At 35.7% G+C, this 15827-nt stretch overlaps 1 protein-coding gene across 1 annotated transcript in view; it reads left to right on the top strand.

Moving 5' to 3' along the window:
* LOC101890888 (uncharacterized) overlaps nt 1-15827 on the top strand; it is a 518720-nt gene that overhangs the window by 301101 nt on the left and 201792 nt on the right. Inside the window, exon 6 of the mRNA XM_059119171.1 lies at nt 489-523. The gene's annotated coding sequence lies outside the window, so the exon portion shown is untranslated. The remainder of the gene's footprint in view (nt 1-488; nt 524-15827) is intronic.

The following is a 15827-nucleotide window of genomic DNA, read 5'->3' as shown; positions in this document are numbered from 1 at the left end:
ATGGGTCCTAGTTCGTGTGGCAAAGCATTGTATGTATAGGCTCACGTTTTGGTATAGCCCCCATATAACGGTACCTCCCAATATTCGGTATTTTGATGATTTTTGCCACATTTTCCCACGATTATGTCTACAAATTGGTATTTGTTGCTCATAATTGGTTCTAATGTTTTCTTAACCCTAAGGTGGAGGGTATAAAAAGCTCGGACCGGCCGATGTTAATGTTTTTTTACTTGTTTTAATATAGACAATTGAAAACTTAATTGTCACAAAAAAAAAAAAAAAAAAAAAAAAAAAATAGCCCTATTTTCCTTACTCCATAACATTTCGGGTTAATATTTCACTTAACTAACTAAAAAGTTCCCATAGCGTAAATAAGACATTTTACTTTGTAATATACACACTTCTCAAGTTTTCCCTTAAATTTTAAATTTAACTATTTTTATAAAGAATTTTAATAATTAATATTATCAATTTTTTTCTCCTTTCAGAATAAAACTAACATCTAATTATTACTGCTGCAAATGTAAGTAATTTTAATATTTGTTGCTCCTTTTCGTTGACACTTTATGAATTTGCCTCTTAAAACCTAATACAATAATTAATTGTAGTGTAAAATTTTAATAGCATTACAGATAGGTTTTGCTTAACATTTTTGACAACCATAAATATGGCATACCACTGCGGCATGTGTGTGTGTGCGTTTGTGTGGATAGTTTTTGTGGTTTTCTCCTCTGGGGGCCAACAATGTGTGGTTTTAAACAACAGAAATTAATGATACAAATATAAATCCTTCATATATATCAGACTGCGTAGTATATATGAAAATATTTGGGATGCATATGTGGTGTTTAAAATTTATGATATAAACAAATTAAGGAATGAGAAAGTATTCGTCATTTTTTCACAACTTATATGAGTGCATGTCATTTATCACTCAATGCGAATCATAAATTAAAAGTGATAACTTATAAAATATTCCATACATGTAGTTGAAATCATGCATAGAGTTTTAAGGACATCAATCGATAATATTTGTTTAAAGTAGGTTGTCCCTCAAGACGAAGAAGGAGATCCGCCAGATTTGATATAGCCCCACAATATATCGATATTTTGATGATGATAGCCACATTTCTAACGGAATTTGAAATACCTTATAGCAGAAAATTTTCTATGTAAATTTACGTTTGGGCCTGCCAAACTTAATATTTTTTAATTGTTACTTATTATTTTTAGTTTTTATCAAGTATCCAAAGCCAATTTGAGAATTGACCAAATAGACAACATTTTCCAGTTGAAATAGTTATACAATTTACATCGATAATAAATCACTATCATGGAGAGTCAACCTAGGCCTACGTTCCTTGTTGTAGCGAATATACAGGGTAAGATAAAAAACTGCAACCAACTTCAGACTGCTGTCATTTCTAAGCCACTCGTCCGACAGCTGTTAAAATTATTCCAGTGACAACTCATTATATTGTTTACAAGCGTACAAAAGCATTTTGTTGAGACTTTTCCAGAAAAAAAGTTATTCGTGATGGAATTTCAGCGTGATAGTGTGATTTATTTATATTTGGCTGGAAAACCACAAGTGGCTATCCTTAGCGCATTCCAGTATTTAAATGTGAATAAATCTTTTGTGTCTCGTACCATCGCTCGTTGCCGTGATACCGGCAGCGTAGCCCGACGTCAAGGAAGTGGACGGAAGAAAACAGCAATATCAGCAGAAATGGTTGGAAAAGTAAAGAAGCGACTTGATCGAAATCCGCGTCGCAGTGGCCGAAAAATGGCTTGTGAGCTGAACATATCGCAATATTCATTCGGCAAATATTGAAAAATGTTCCCGGGGTAAAGCCATTGAAATTCAAAAAGTGCAAGAACTTACATCACCAAAGAAAGACAATAGACTCAAAAGAGCTAAAGAGAGTTGCTTTCCTTAGCCGAAAGAGGTGAACTCCGATGAGAAAACATTCGTTGTCCAGCAGTTTGTAAACAAACAAAATAGTCGTGGTTTCTTTCCAAAGAGGTCAGCTGAAAATGTGCACCTTCGGTTGGCCACCAGAACTCAAGCGGTGATGATGTGGGTCTTGGGTATTTTGGAAAGCAAGTTTGGGACTAAACAAGTTAAAAAGCAGTAAGTTCGGCTGGACCGAACTTTGAATACCCACCACCATTTGGAACGAATTTGGAAAATTTCAAAAAAAAAAAAAAAAAAACTCTTAAAAATTCTGTTAAACTATTAAAAATGCCGAATATAGCCGTTATATTGGGGTCTACATAGGCATTGTTTGCCATTAGCCATTACCATATTCAAATTCGAAACTTGAAATAAACGGTGAATAATATAGCTAAAATTATTAAAATACCGTATATAGAGAGGTATCGTTATACCGGAGCTATACGAAGACCTGGACCTGCAAAGGCAATTTTCTGTCATAGGCTGTAGCATCTATTACGAAGTTCCAATACGACATCTCAAACAATTTCGGTGGGTAGTGTACCTAAACACGTAAAAATACCGAATATAGGGAGGTACTGAGGGGGTGCTGGGGGCCTATACGAAGACCTGGACCAGCATAGACAATTTTCTGTCATAGGCTGTAGCATCCATTACGAAGTTCAAATACGATATCTCAAACAATTTCCGAATTTAGGGAGGTACTGATATATGGGGCCTAAGCGAAGACCTTTACCTGCATAGACAATTTTTTGTCACAGACTGTAGATCCCATTACGTATTCTAAATACGTAATTTGAAACAATTCCGGTGAACAATGGCGGTAAAATCATCAAAATACCGAATATTGGGAGGTACCGTTATATGGGGGCTATATGAAGACGTGGACCTGCACAGACAGTTTTCTTTCTTAGGCTGTAGTATGCCTTTCGAACTTCAAATACCAAATTTGAAACGATTCCGGCTAATAATGTCGCTAAAATCATCAAAATACCGAATATCGGGAGGTACCGTTATATGGGGGCTATACGCAGACGTGAACATACATGGCCCATTTACAAACTTAACCTGCCTACTGGAAAAATAAACATGTGTGCAAAATTTTAGCCTTATATCTCGGACAGACAGACAGACGGACATCGCTAAATCGACTTAGAATTTTGCGCTGATCAAGAATATATATAATTTATTGGATCTGACATAAGTATTTAGAGGATTTACAAACGGAATGACAAAGTTAATATACCCTCCATAGTATGGTGGAGGGTATAAAAAAACCAAAGTGTCGATTAACTCACGCAAGCGCTTCGTTTCGGGAATAGGTCAAAATACCGTAGAGCAACATTCGGGCAGCGTGTGACGGTTTCGTTTCAATCGGTTGTTTAAAGGCTATAATTCGTGCGAAAAGTGACTAATTCGAACAAATCTAAACTTATTTTGAAATTTGATGCTATTTCCTACATTTTCTTTTATTGTTTTCATTCAATAAAATTAAAAAAAATGTAAAAATTATGGCGTTTGACTTTTTTGCAGTTTTTTATCTCCCCTGTAGGTCCCAAATTTTGACTACTCTGAAGTTATTCAAATAAGGTTCATAGTTGGCATGATCAACTTCACATAAATTCCCAATATAAACTTGTTTGTTACGGGAGCTCTACTAAATGCGCCTAGGGGTGTAAGGTATCATATAGTCGGCCTCGTCCTCTTTTTAACCTTTCATTACTGGTTATTTTTACATAATATTGGAAAATGCAGCAAATTTTGTTGAGTTACTAATTCAATTTGCTTTTTTTTTCAACCTTTCAAGGTCGACAAGGCTAAATCGTCATATATTATTCCGGCTGTAGTAAAATTAAATATAACTCATTTCCCCTTCTCAGTCTGGATAACCTGGAATCAAAATTGTCAGAAAAATATGAAACATACATGTGACCTTTACAATAAATAATAAACACAAATTTTATGTGACATACCAATTTCAACATATATGCACATATATATGTATGTATGTACCTTTGACATATGCATTCATAAGCAGATGACATAACCATGAATTATGTGGTAATAAAGCCTATTAGTTTATACCTTTAGGGGATCATTACGCTTAAAAATTTGAATATATTTCACAGTTTTCGTTTACCTTTGCTCACACACACACACACATGTGAGTTATGGGTGCTTTCGTTTCTCGGTGTGAGTGTGTGTATTTTATGTGCCTTTCGTCACATATGCATATGATCTGCTCTAGCTCTCCTTTTCTTCCTACCATTCTAAACCAATTTAAATTTATGAATATTTCAACATACGTCGGGGGTGTATTTTCAAAAAAAAAAATGTCATTTGCATTACTTTTGAAATGAAGTCTGCGCCTGCAAAATGGTGTGAATGTGAGAACTTGTTTACACCTCTCATTACTGAGAATTTTCCAACAAATTCTGTGAAGAACGTTTTTGCAGCCAACGCAATTTCAGTAAAGTGTCCAACTTTTATACCCGCTGGGCTTCCTGCTTTCAGATGTAACTAACATGAATTTAAAAACAAAATCTTTTGGAAAACTGTTCGTCAAACATGTGTGAAGGTTTGGTGTAGGCACTGGCGTAGGCATATAATTTTTATGGGGAAGGGGGCCTATATTCCCTAGAAATAGTAACAGGCAAGGAAGGAAATTGGTTGTTTGTCTTCCAAACCCCTTCAGCTTTGGCACCTCCTACTAAGAAGCTTGTCTTGTTACGCCCCTGCCAGCCTTTTGATTTCCTCTCCAACTTATGTTACGCATTTTTTATGACGCTGTTGAAAATATTTTCCACAATGTTGTAACATTAAAATTCGCCAGCAAGCATTTTCACTGTAAAGCTGCAGGAAAAACGCATAAAACTGAGAAAGAAAGTTTTCGCCCCTTTTTGGTGTATTAAATTTCCAGCATAACTCTACCATTTAAAGTTTTACATCACACTTCATTATGCCGTTGAGTAATCTGGATAAAAGTGCCTGGCATAGTTTTTGTTGAAGTTGTGTATATACATTTTTTCTGTAATATAAACTTTTCGTTTGTGTTAGGAGAAAAATCCTTTTTAAAACAGGAAAAATGCCGACAAAATTAATTTTAACTTTTTTATAGTTGGACTACGGGTGGAAAACCTCAAGGATTAATAAAGGTTTTATTCTTCTTTTTTTATTCTAAATGTAGAGAGCAAATTATTTGAGCATAAATTAGGGTTATTTGAGTATAAATATATCTTTCATGAAAATGAAATGAATATATTTTCACAAATACATTAGTATAGATGTTAATATTTCGTCAACAAGAATTTTTTGTTTGGAAATTAGTAAATTAGTATATTAGACATCTTCCCTGCCTTTTTGCGAATACGGTAGTTTATCGTCTTAACCCCAATTACGTTTGAATACGTTTGAAAATAACCCAATCATTTAGTGGCTGTGATGTTTTGAGCTTTAAAATTCAACAAAAAAAAAAAAATATTTTTAATTTATTCCCGTCTTTTTCATAGTCTCCACCATAGTATGGAGGCTATATTAAGTTTGTCATTCCGTTTGTAACACCTTGAAATATACATTTTAGACCCCACAAAGTATATATATTCTTGATCAGCACAAAATTCTATGTCGATATAGCGATGTCCATCCGTCTGTCCGTCTGTGGAAATCACTCTAGCTTCCGAAGAAAATGAAGTAGATTGATAAAATTTTACTCAAATGTATATTATGTCTGTAGGACTTTAGGTATTGAAAATGGGCCATGTAGGTCCACGTTTTGATATAGCCTCCATATAGCGGCACGCCCCGATATTCGGTATTTTGATGATTTTTGCGACATTATTCACCGGAATTTTTTCAAATCTAGTATTTGAAGTTGGTAATGGATACTACATCCTAAGACAGAAAATGAGCCATTTAGGTCCACGTCTTCGTATAGCCCCCATATAACGGTACTACCCTATATTAGGTATTTTGGTGAATTTAGCGACATTATTTATCGGAATTGTTTCAAATTATGTATTTAGAGTACGTGATAGGAACTACAGTCTGTAACAGAAAATTGCAGGTAGGTCTTCGTATAGGCTCAATATATCAGTACCTCCCTATATTCGGTATTTTGACGAGTTTAGGTATAATACCCACCAAAATTGTTATAGGTGTCGTATTTGAAGTTCGTAATGGATGCTACAGCCTGTGACAGAAAATTGTCTATGCAGGTCCAGGTCCTCTCACAGCTCAGTAATAATGGTACCTCCCTATATACGATGTTTTAATGATTTTAGCTACATTATTCACCGTCTGTTTCAAGTTTGAATATGGTAATGGCTTATGACAATCAATGCTTATGTAGGTACACGTCGTATAGAAATTGAAAATATACAACTTCGTTCCAAATGGTGGATGTATTTAAAGAACGTTTCGGCCGAACTTACTGCTTCTTAAAAATTCTCTTTTCATATAGCCTTAACACGATGTGTATACTATGCGTAAAGTTAGAACCTTTTTGTGAGAAAGGCTAATACATTTGATACAAATTTTTGACGACACGCAGAAGAGAATGAGTAAGAGCGAGCGTAATTTAAAATTTCCCATCAGAAATCGCTGGTGCAAAATGAAAAATGAGATTACGCCTATAGCCAGTGCCGCAAACCTACTTTTATGGGCAGTTTTTCACAACTGTGCTTATGGGCCACCACCAAAAATGTACGAAATTTAGAGCTACAGTTCCCTGTTTAATTTAATACTGTTTCTAACTTGGAGGTCTTGACTTGTTTTCTCCTCCAATTTTTTTCAAATGGAATTTTAGTACCGTTATGTATCTCCAGTAGACCGGCCGAGTTCAAGCTTGACTTTTTCATACCCTACACCACACAGTGATAAGGGTATTATGTCTTTGTGCATTTGTATGTAACATTGAGAAGGAAGCGGGATAGACCCTTAGTTACTTTCGAGGATCTTCATAGAATCACTTTCGGAGTCGATTTATACTTGTCAGTCCGTTTGTCCATGAATTTTTGTGAATAAAATGCAGGTCGCATTTATTATCTGATTGAGATGAAATTTTTTAAACAATATTTGTTTGGCCCAAGGACGAGCCCTATTGAAACTGGTGATAATCGGATCAGATTTAGATATAACTCTCATATATCTTCAACCGATTTCGGGTTAATTGTGCACCAAATGGCCATAAAAGTCCAAATAACCTGAATTTTAGTACATCCCACTGAATTTAGTCCAGAAGCAACTACATCATATTTGGTGAAAATCGGTTCAGATATAGCTATAGCTCCCATACATACGTTTTATCAGATTTTGGGTTCAAAGTCCCTCACAAGCGTAATTTGCATTCCACTACAATGATCATTGGTACCAGATATTAGATACAGCTCTGAAGTAAGTGTATCAAATTTTGTCAATATTGCTTCAGATTTGGATATAGGTCCCCTAAATATCTTAAACCGATTTCGGGATAATTGTGTACCAAATAGCCAATATCTGTATAAATGACCTACATTTTCCCACTTCCGACCGAATTCAGTCTAGAAACAAGTACATCAAATTTGGGGAAAATCGTTTCAGATATAGCTATAGCTCCCATATATATTTTCCATCCGATTCAGGGTTTCCTCACATACGTAATATGCACTCCAGAACAATGTTCTTTGGTATTAGATATCTGATACAACATAGAAATAAGTGATTACAATTTTGTCTACATTGGTTCAGATTTTGGATATAGCTCCAAAAGGCCATAATCAGCCCAAAAAAGTCTGCATTTTTGCACTTCCGATGGATTTCTGCCCAGAAGCATGTACTTCAAATTTTGGTGAAGTTTCTCAAATGCGTAATGATATTTGATACCAGCAATGATATTTGATACCAGGCATCAGATACTTCTCGAAAATACCAAATTTTATCAGCTTTTTATATAGCTTCGATCTATATATCATCCGATTTTACGGTTATTGCTCACCATGTATATAATATCAGCCCAAACTGAATAGATTCTTTCATATTCAACCGAATTTTACCATTTGGTAAAACTCGGTCCGGTATATATATTACTCCAATAAATATTTTTTATTATATTCCTTATCGAAGTCATATTATGCACTATACAACAATGTTATTTGGTTCAAAGTTGGTATGATCTACTTCACTTAAAATATTTGTTACGGGACCTCTATTTAATCGGCCCTGCCCGACTTTTCTTACTGGTTTCCGAATTCAAACCGTTTAGTTTTTTAAATAAATTTGTTTAGTATTTTTACCTTGAAATATTGGTCTAACATCATCTGGGTAGATGTAGACAAGTATTGGATTTTTTCGTATCAATGTCCAGCCTTCGCTTTGTTAAAACCTCAATTTTTGGGATTGATACTAGACTTAAATTATTTAAGTTTTAAACTTTAATGCAATACCAAGTGGACAAATATCAATATTTTGGTATTGATGTTGTAATCTATCACCGAGCATTTTTCCATGCGGTAGTCATTATTATGATTTTGGGACCCTCATAGGGTTCTCATATTAAACACCGAATGCTTATAATTGTAACGTTTCAAAACTGATGTATTGTAACAAATGTGTTCTGTTAATTTTTTGTTTTATTTCTGACAACTTTCGTCATGCCACACTGTTGTATATGAAATCATACAAAAATCGCACTATGACACATAAGCAGTATACATGTTCGAAAAACAAAATCTCCAACGAATGTTGTCATTTGTAAAACGTTGCGTAAAAAATGGTAAAATGGTAAAACATTGTTTAAGAATACGACAAAACACCATGGTGGCGTGTACATAATGTGAATTTCCGTAGTGACACGTTACTCATACGTAAGGCCTTACTATGTTCCTATGTTTTACACAGGTATCCAACATAAACCAACACAAAGGCACAAAACAAACATTACGACAAAACGAGCAACACACAATGTTCATTCTCATATTTTTTAAACAGGCAATGTAAAACGAAGGAGAAGAAGAGAGAAAAAAAAATAACAAAGCAACAGTATGTCTATAAAACAACGATTCGCCTTTGCAAAAAAAAAAAACAAAACGAACGAACCAGTTGAAACTGTCACTTGCCAAAGTATTAAAAAATTCACTCACTCATTCAGTCGGTCGGTCGGTGGGTCGTTCGTTTGGTCGCTCTGTCTGCCGGTCGGATAGTAGTCTAAGCCATCTAAAACTAAAGCCACTTGTACAAGTTGTTTGGTTTGTAGCTGTCACATTTTCCTGCCGTTGCTGTTGTTGTTATTGTTTTGGTTTTCGCCTTTGTGTGACAGTGTGTGGGTGTGTGTGTGTGTTAACTAAAAACGAATATATTACGTAAATCACTTTAAAGCATGTTGTGGCATTTGTAGGTTTAACATTAACATATTTCTGGCCCAAATACCATTCTAAAACCCCCGGTATTAAACATTTCCCCAGAGAGGGGAGAAAACGCAGACTTTTCGAAAGGCTGTGCAACAGTAGGTGGCGGTCGTGTGTATGTGGGTGGGTGTTTTGTGTTCTTTCCACTGCCTTCTTGTTGCCATTCGTCTTTATTAAAATGTTCTTTGCAACGATGACGAGCTTCATATCGTCGTCATCGTCGTCGTCGACAGCCTAATGCAATTCAGCGGCCAAGTGTTTGTGCATCAGCGAAGGTGGCGACATTGAACAAGGTAAGCCAGAAATTAAAACGTATACACGCATAGTCGTTATTTGCCTTAACGAAATTTACAGAGCACTTGATACACATTGACGGTCAAATATTTATTGTACACGTGGTGCATAACCTTTGTGGGAGGGTGGGGATGCTGCAGTGCCACGAATATTTGAATATTGAAAATAATGAGAAATTAGAGTGGCGGTGCAATGAATGAAATTAGAACTTGGAATTTTTCGTATTAATCAGGGTGTTGCAATAATTTTGTGGTGACGAAATTAGAATCCATGTGACATGAGAAGGTAGGGAAATTTAGATTAGTGATCGGATTCGGAGTAGAATATATACAAAGTTTCAAAGATTGCACTGAAAAATCGAGAACCATATTTGGAATGTGTAACGGAATGTGAATCGTAAAATCGGTCGATTTCATGTATTTGATGTATCAAACAGGCTGCGTATGTTAAATTTCAATGAAATTTGGAATATGTGATGGAATTTGGTCTAAAACATTATTTGTAAAACTAGTAAGGAAAGGTCAAAAGTCGAGCAGTTTGACTAAATGATACCCTACCCTAGTAGAGCTCCCGTAACAAAAACAGTTTATATTAGGAATTTATGTGAAGTAGACAAATCGGATGAAATATATTCAGGGTGAGGTAGAAAAACTGCTACAAGGTCACACGGCATAATCTTTACATTTTTTTTTAAATTTTATTGAATTAAAGCAAACAAGTAAAAAAACATAAAGTTCGGCAGGGCCAAACTTTTAATACCCTCCACCATAGGGTAAAGGAAACATTGGAGCTCAATATGACCCACATATACCAATTTTACCTACAACTACCAATTTTTTGAGAAATTCGTGAAAAAATGTGGCAAAAACCATCAGAATACCGAATATCGGGAGGTACCTTTATATGGGGGCTATACCAAAGCGTGGACCTATACATACAATGTTTCGCCACGCGAAATAGGACCTATTATGACCTACAAATAAAAATTTTTAGACAAATCAGTGAAAAAATGTGGCAAAAACCATCAAAATACCGAATATCGGGAGGTACCTTAATATGGGGGCTATACCAAAGCGTGGACCTATATATACAATGTTTTGCCACAAGAACTGGGATCCATTATGACCTACAAATACCAATTTTCAGAAACATCCGTGAAGAAATGTTGCATAAATCATCAAAATACCGAATATCGGGGGGTACCGTTGTATGGGGACTATACCAAAACGTCAACCGATATATCTCATTTTCAATACCATCCATCCTAGACGCAATTAAAATTGCTCTGCAAAATTTTGGCGTTCTACGTCAAATAATTTGGGATGTATCGTGATTTCAACAGACAGACAGTCAGACGGACATCGCTAAATCGACTTAGAATTTTATGCTGATTATGAATATGTATACATTAAGGGGTCTGCGACGAATATTTAGGGATGTTACAAACGGAATGACAAAGTAAATATACCCTCCTTTCCAAGGTGGAGGGTATAAAAATATCGGAAATAGCATCAAATTTTTGTTTAATTTAAGATTTGTTCGAATTGGTCACCTTTGGCACGAATTATGGCCTTCAAACGGCCAATGAAACCGTCACACGCTGCCCGAATGTTGCTCTGCGGTATTTTGGCCCATTCCCGTCGAAGTGCTTGCTTGAGGTGATCGACACTTTGGTATTTTTAGTGCCAACCTTGATTTGCCAAAATACTCCAGACACAATAGTCCAACGGATTAGTATCCAGAGATTTTGGTGGCCATTGTGCACTGGAAATGAAGCGAGGAACCTTATTTTGTAACCATTCTTGGATGGCCCTTGCTGAGTGCGATGGTGCTGTTGGTTGGCGATGGTGTCCTGTTGAAATGTCCAAAGTCTGCGGCCAAAATATATACTATATATATACAGTATTATACTTAATACTCCCTCCAGAATATTTTCTCTATAATAATCGGCATTTATTCTGATGCGATTAATGGGAGTGGAGAGCGACCATCGGCTGTTATGGCGGCCCACACTATCACCATGGCCGGCACTTGAGTTCTGGTGCGCAACCGAACATGCATATTATCAGCTCACCTCGTTGGCAAACAAACACGATCATTTTGTTTGTTTGGACAACGAATGTTTTCTCATCGGAGAAAACCAAATTCAGCAGTTCCCCAATTTCGGCCAAAGAGAAGCAACTCTTTAGCTCTTTTGAGTCTTTTTTTCTTTCTGTTGTGCTGGTGTAAGTAACAGTATTACGGTAACGAGCGATGGTACGAGACACAAAAGATTTACACACATTTAAATGCTGGAGTGCTCTAACTGTAGCCACTTGTGGATTTCCAGCCAAATATAAAGAAATCACACCATCACGCTGAATTCCATCACGAAAAACTTTTTTTCAGGAAAATTCTCACCAAAATGCTTTTGTACGCTTGTCAACAATATAATGAGCTTTCACTGGAATAATTTTAACAGTTGTCGGACGAGTGGCTTAGAAATGAGAGCAATCTGAAGTTGGTTGCAGTTTTTTCATCTCACCCTTTATATCACGCGTTTTCAAAACCACATTTTTATCTGAAAGTTAATCACTCACAGTGACTATAATACCAAAATTTATAATTCCAGCTCTCTGCTTACACTATCATACATATTTAGTGCCATTTAGTAGTTTTCGTTCACTTATTGTATGCATTTCCAGAACGACCTCAATATTTGAGATATTAAACCTTTGCAAGGACCCCAAAACAAATTTTTGTCTTGCCACACAAAATCATAATGTATGAATTCTACTTCCATTTGGTACAATTTATGCCCTTTAGAATGCATTTCCAACACCGCCTTCTTGCCAACATTGATTTCCAATTAAAAAACCTCGTGGTATCAAATTAGTGCTTTTTAGTACTTTTCCCAAACTTAAATTGGGAATTCAAAAAGTTTTACGCTTCTAGATCTATCGTTAACCCCAAAACGTATATAGTACCTTTTAAAAGTTTTTGAAACATTCTAGTTCGAATTTCAAAAGAAACCCAGTAAAGAAAGTCTTAAAGTAAATTATAATTCAAATTTCAAAGGACTAAATATGCCTAAGCATCTGTATCTTTTAAATTTAGACTTATATTGCCCATTTGGTGCACAATTAATTTGAAATCGGATAATCCAAATCGGAACCGATCTCGATAAAATTTGGCAAAAATATTTCTGAGCTGTATTTGATATATTTCCCTGTATATAGTTGTTACGGAGTGCATATTACGGCTGTTGGTAACAAATATGACAAATCGGATGAACAATATATATGGGAGCTATAGCTATATCTGAACCGATCTTCACCAAATTTGACATGCTAGCTTCTAGACTCAATTCGGTCGTAAGTGCAAAATTTCAACCAATTTGGGCAAGTATTAGACGTTTGGTGCACAATAAAATGGCAAATCGGACGAAGTTATATATGGGAGCTATATCTAAATTTTTACCGATTATCTCTAATTTCAATAGGGTTCGTCCTTGGGCCAAACAAATGATTTGTGCAAAATTTCATCTGGATAGGGCACAAAATGCGAACTGTACTTTGTTTACAAAAATACATGAAAAGACGGACAGGCGGACGGACATGCCTAAATCAACTCAGAATGTGATTCTATGCAGATCATCAAAAGGAACTATGGGTCTATCTTGTTTCCTTTTGCCTGTTACAAACAAATGCACTAAGACATAATACCCTGACCACCTTGTGGTGTAGGGTATAAAAACTACCATATATCGCACCTGCGCCCCAAGGCTGATTCTAACCCTGAATTTCAAGATTTTAGTCAATCAGTGAATCAGCCGATAACGTTACTCTTTTCTTAGTATATATAAATACATTGATAGGAGAAGGCATTCTATTATGACATCTATAGAATAGAACCCTCATATCCTTTACATATCAGATCCTCTCTCCTTTTTTATGAGAAGAGTTTATGGTATGATCTATAAGCATTTATCCTGCCCTTCTCTATTAGAGGCATTTTGGGGGCTTTCTTTCTAGATGACTTTTGACGAAATTTTTTTCTCTTATATAATAGCCTAGAAGCTTTTTATATAGAATACCAGATGATATTCGAATATTCAAGACCAAAAGGATTTCTTTTATAAATTACTGGAAGTTTTTTTACAGAAGATAGTTATTGTGGACAGAAAGATACTCGGGCTCAGATATGGAATCGATATCGAAAATTGCAGAATTTTTGTTAAAAATACTTCAAGAGCGTAGGTACCGGACTACGATAGAAGATTATTTTTTGTAGTCTGAGACTTCAGAATTTTTTAAGATTGTCTTCTTAAAAGTTTTTTTTTTTTAATTTCTACCAATTATAAATTGCCTTTTTGTCCGGTTTTTTCGTAACTTTGGTATTTCTACATAATTACCATGGTTTTGTTGCAATGCGTATTATTGCCTCTCCCCAAAAATTATGGAACTCTTGAAAGTTCTGTAATTACAAACATAATGCTATTCATTTCAAGGTTTCTTTCAAAAAAAAAAAAAAAAAAAAAAAAAAAAAAAATTCTGTTCGCCATTGAAAACTGCATCAAAGAACGAACTGCAAAGCAAAAAGTCTAATAAAGGCAATAAATAATAAAATATCGTTTCTTTTTTCAACATAAAAATATAACAGATGTTGGCCAATTTTGTTGGCGCCATACTGTTCGCGACACTAGGTATAGCTGGTATTCAATTTCTTTTGTTTTGCACAGCACAGCGGACGAGGACAATGACGTCGCAATTTGTGTGACGCCAGCTATGCGACGATGACAGTTTCATTTTTGATGGAAAACTGGAGGTTGTTTTTTTCTCCTCTTGCAGCGCATTCATTCGAGTGGCTTCCGCTAATTGTGGTGCAGGAGTGCTACATGGCGGAGGCCAAAATTAGACATTGTGTTAAGTGTCATATTTCACGGTCACAGAAGTAATCGGAGATAGTAGATGGAGAGAGAAACACAATATAAGGCAACAGAAAAGATGTCAGTCACTCATTCATGAGTAACAATATAAAGTGAAACAAATAAAAAAGCTGTAAGTTCCGCCAGGCCGAACCTTGAATATCCTCCATCACTTGGAACAAATTTGGAAATTTTCAAAAAATAAAAACTTTTAAAAAACGACGACGTGGACCTGCATAGGCAACTTTTATCAAAATATTCAAATGCGAAACTTGAAAAAAAAAATTGGTGGATAACGTACCGGATATAGGGAGGTACCATTATATGGGGCCACATCAAAACGTAAACTTCAAATACCAAATTTGAAACAATTCCGCTGAGTAATGTCGCTAAAATTATCAAAATACCGAATATCGGGAGGTACCGTTATATGGAGGCTATACGAAGACGTGGGCCTGCACTGACAATTTTCTGTCACAGGCTGAAGTATTCATAACGAACTTCAAATACAAATTTAAAAATAGTTCCGGTAAATAATGTCGCTAAAATCATCAAAATATCGAAAATCGGGAGGTACCATTATACGGGGGCCATACGAAGACGTGGACCAGCACTGACAATTTTCTGTCACAGGCTGTAGTGTTCATTTCGAACTTTAAATACTAAATTTAAAATAGTTCCGATAAATAATGTCGCTAAAATCAGCGAAATACCGAATATCGGGAGGTACCATTATACAGGCGCCATACGAAAACGTGGACCTGCACTGACAATTTTCTGTCGCAGGCTGTAGTATTCATTACGAACTTCAAATAACAAATTTGTAACAATTCCGGTGAAAAATGTCGCTAGAATCATCGAAATACCGAATATCGAGAGGTACCGTTATATGAGGGCTATACGAAGACGTGGACCTGCACTGACAATTTTCTATGACATGCTATAGTATCCATGACGAACTTCAAATACCAAATTTGAAACAATTCCGGTGAATAATGTCGCTAAAATCAGCGAAGTACCGAATATCGGGAGGTACCTTTATATGAGGGCTATACGAAGAAGTGGACCTGTAATGTCAATTTCCTGTCATAGGCTGTAGTACTCATTACGAACTTCAATTACCAATTTAAAAATAGTTCCGGTAAATAATTTCGCCAAAATCATCGAAATACCGAATATCGGGAGGTACCGTCATATGAGGGCCATACGAAGACGTGGACCTGCACATACAATTTTCTGTCATAGGCTGTAGTACTCATTACGAACTTCAAATACGAAATTTGAAACAATT

Source organism: Musca domestica, unplaced genomic scaffold, assembly GCF_030504385.1.
Source record: "Musca domestica strain aabys unplaced genomic scaffold, Musca_domestica.polishedcontigs.V.1.1 14, whole genome shotgun sequence".
Lineage (NCBI taxonomy): Eukaryota > Metazoa > Arthropoda > Insecta > Diptera > Muscidae > Musca > Musca domestica.
Note: the sequence above shows the minus strand (reverse complement) of the source record. Positions and strands in the feature narration are given on the sequence as shown.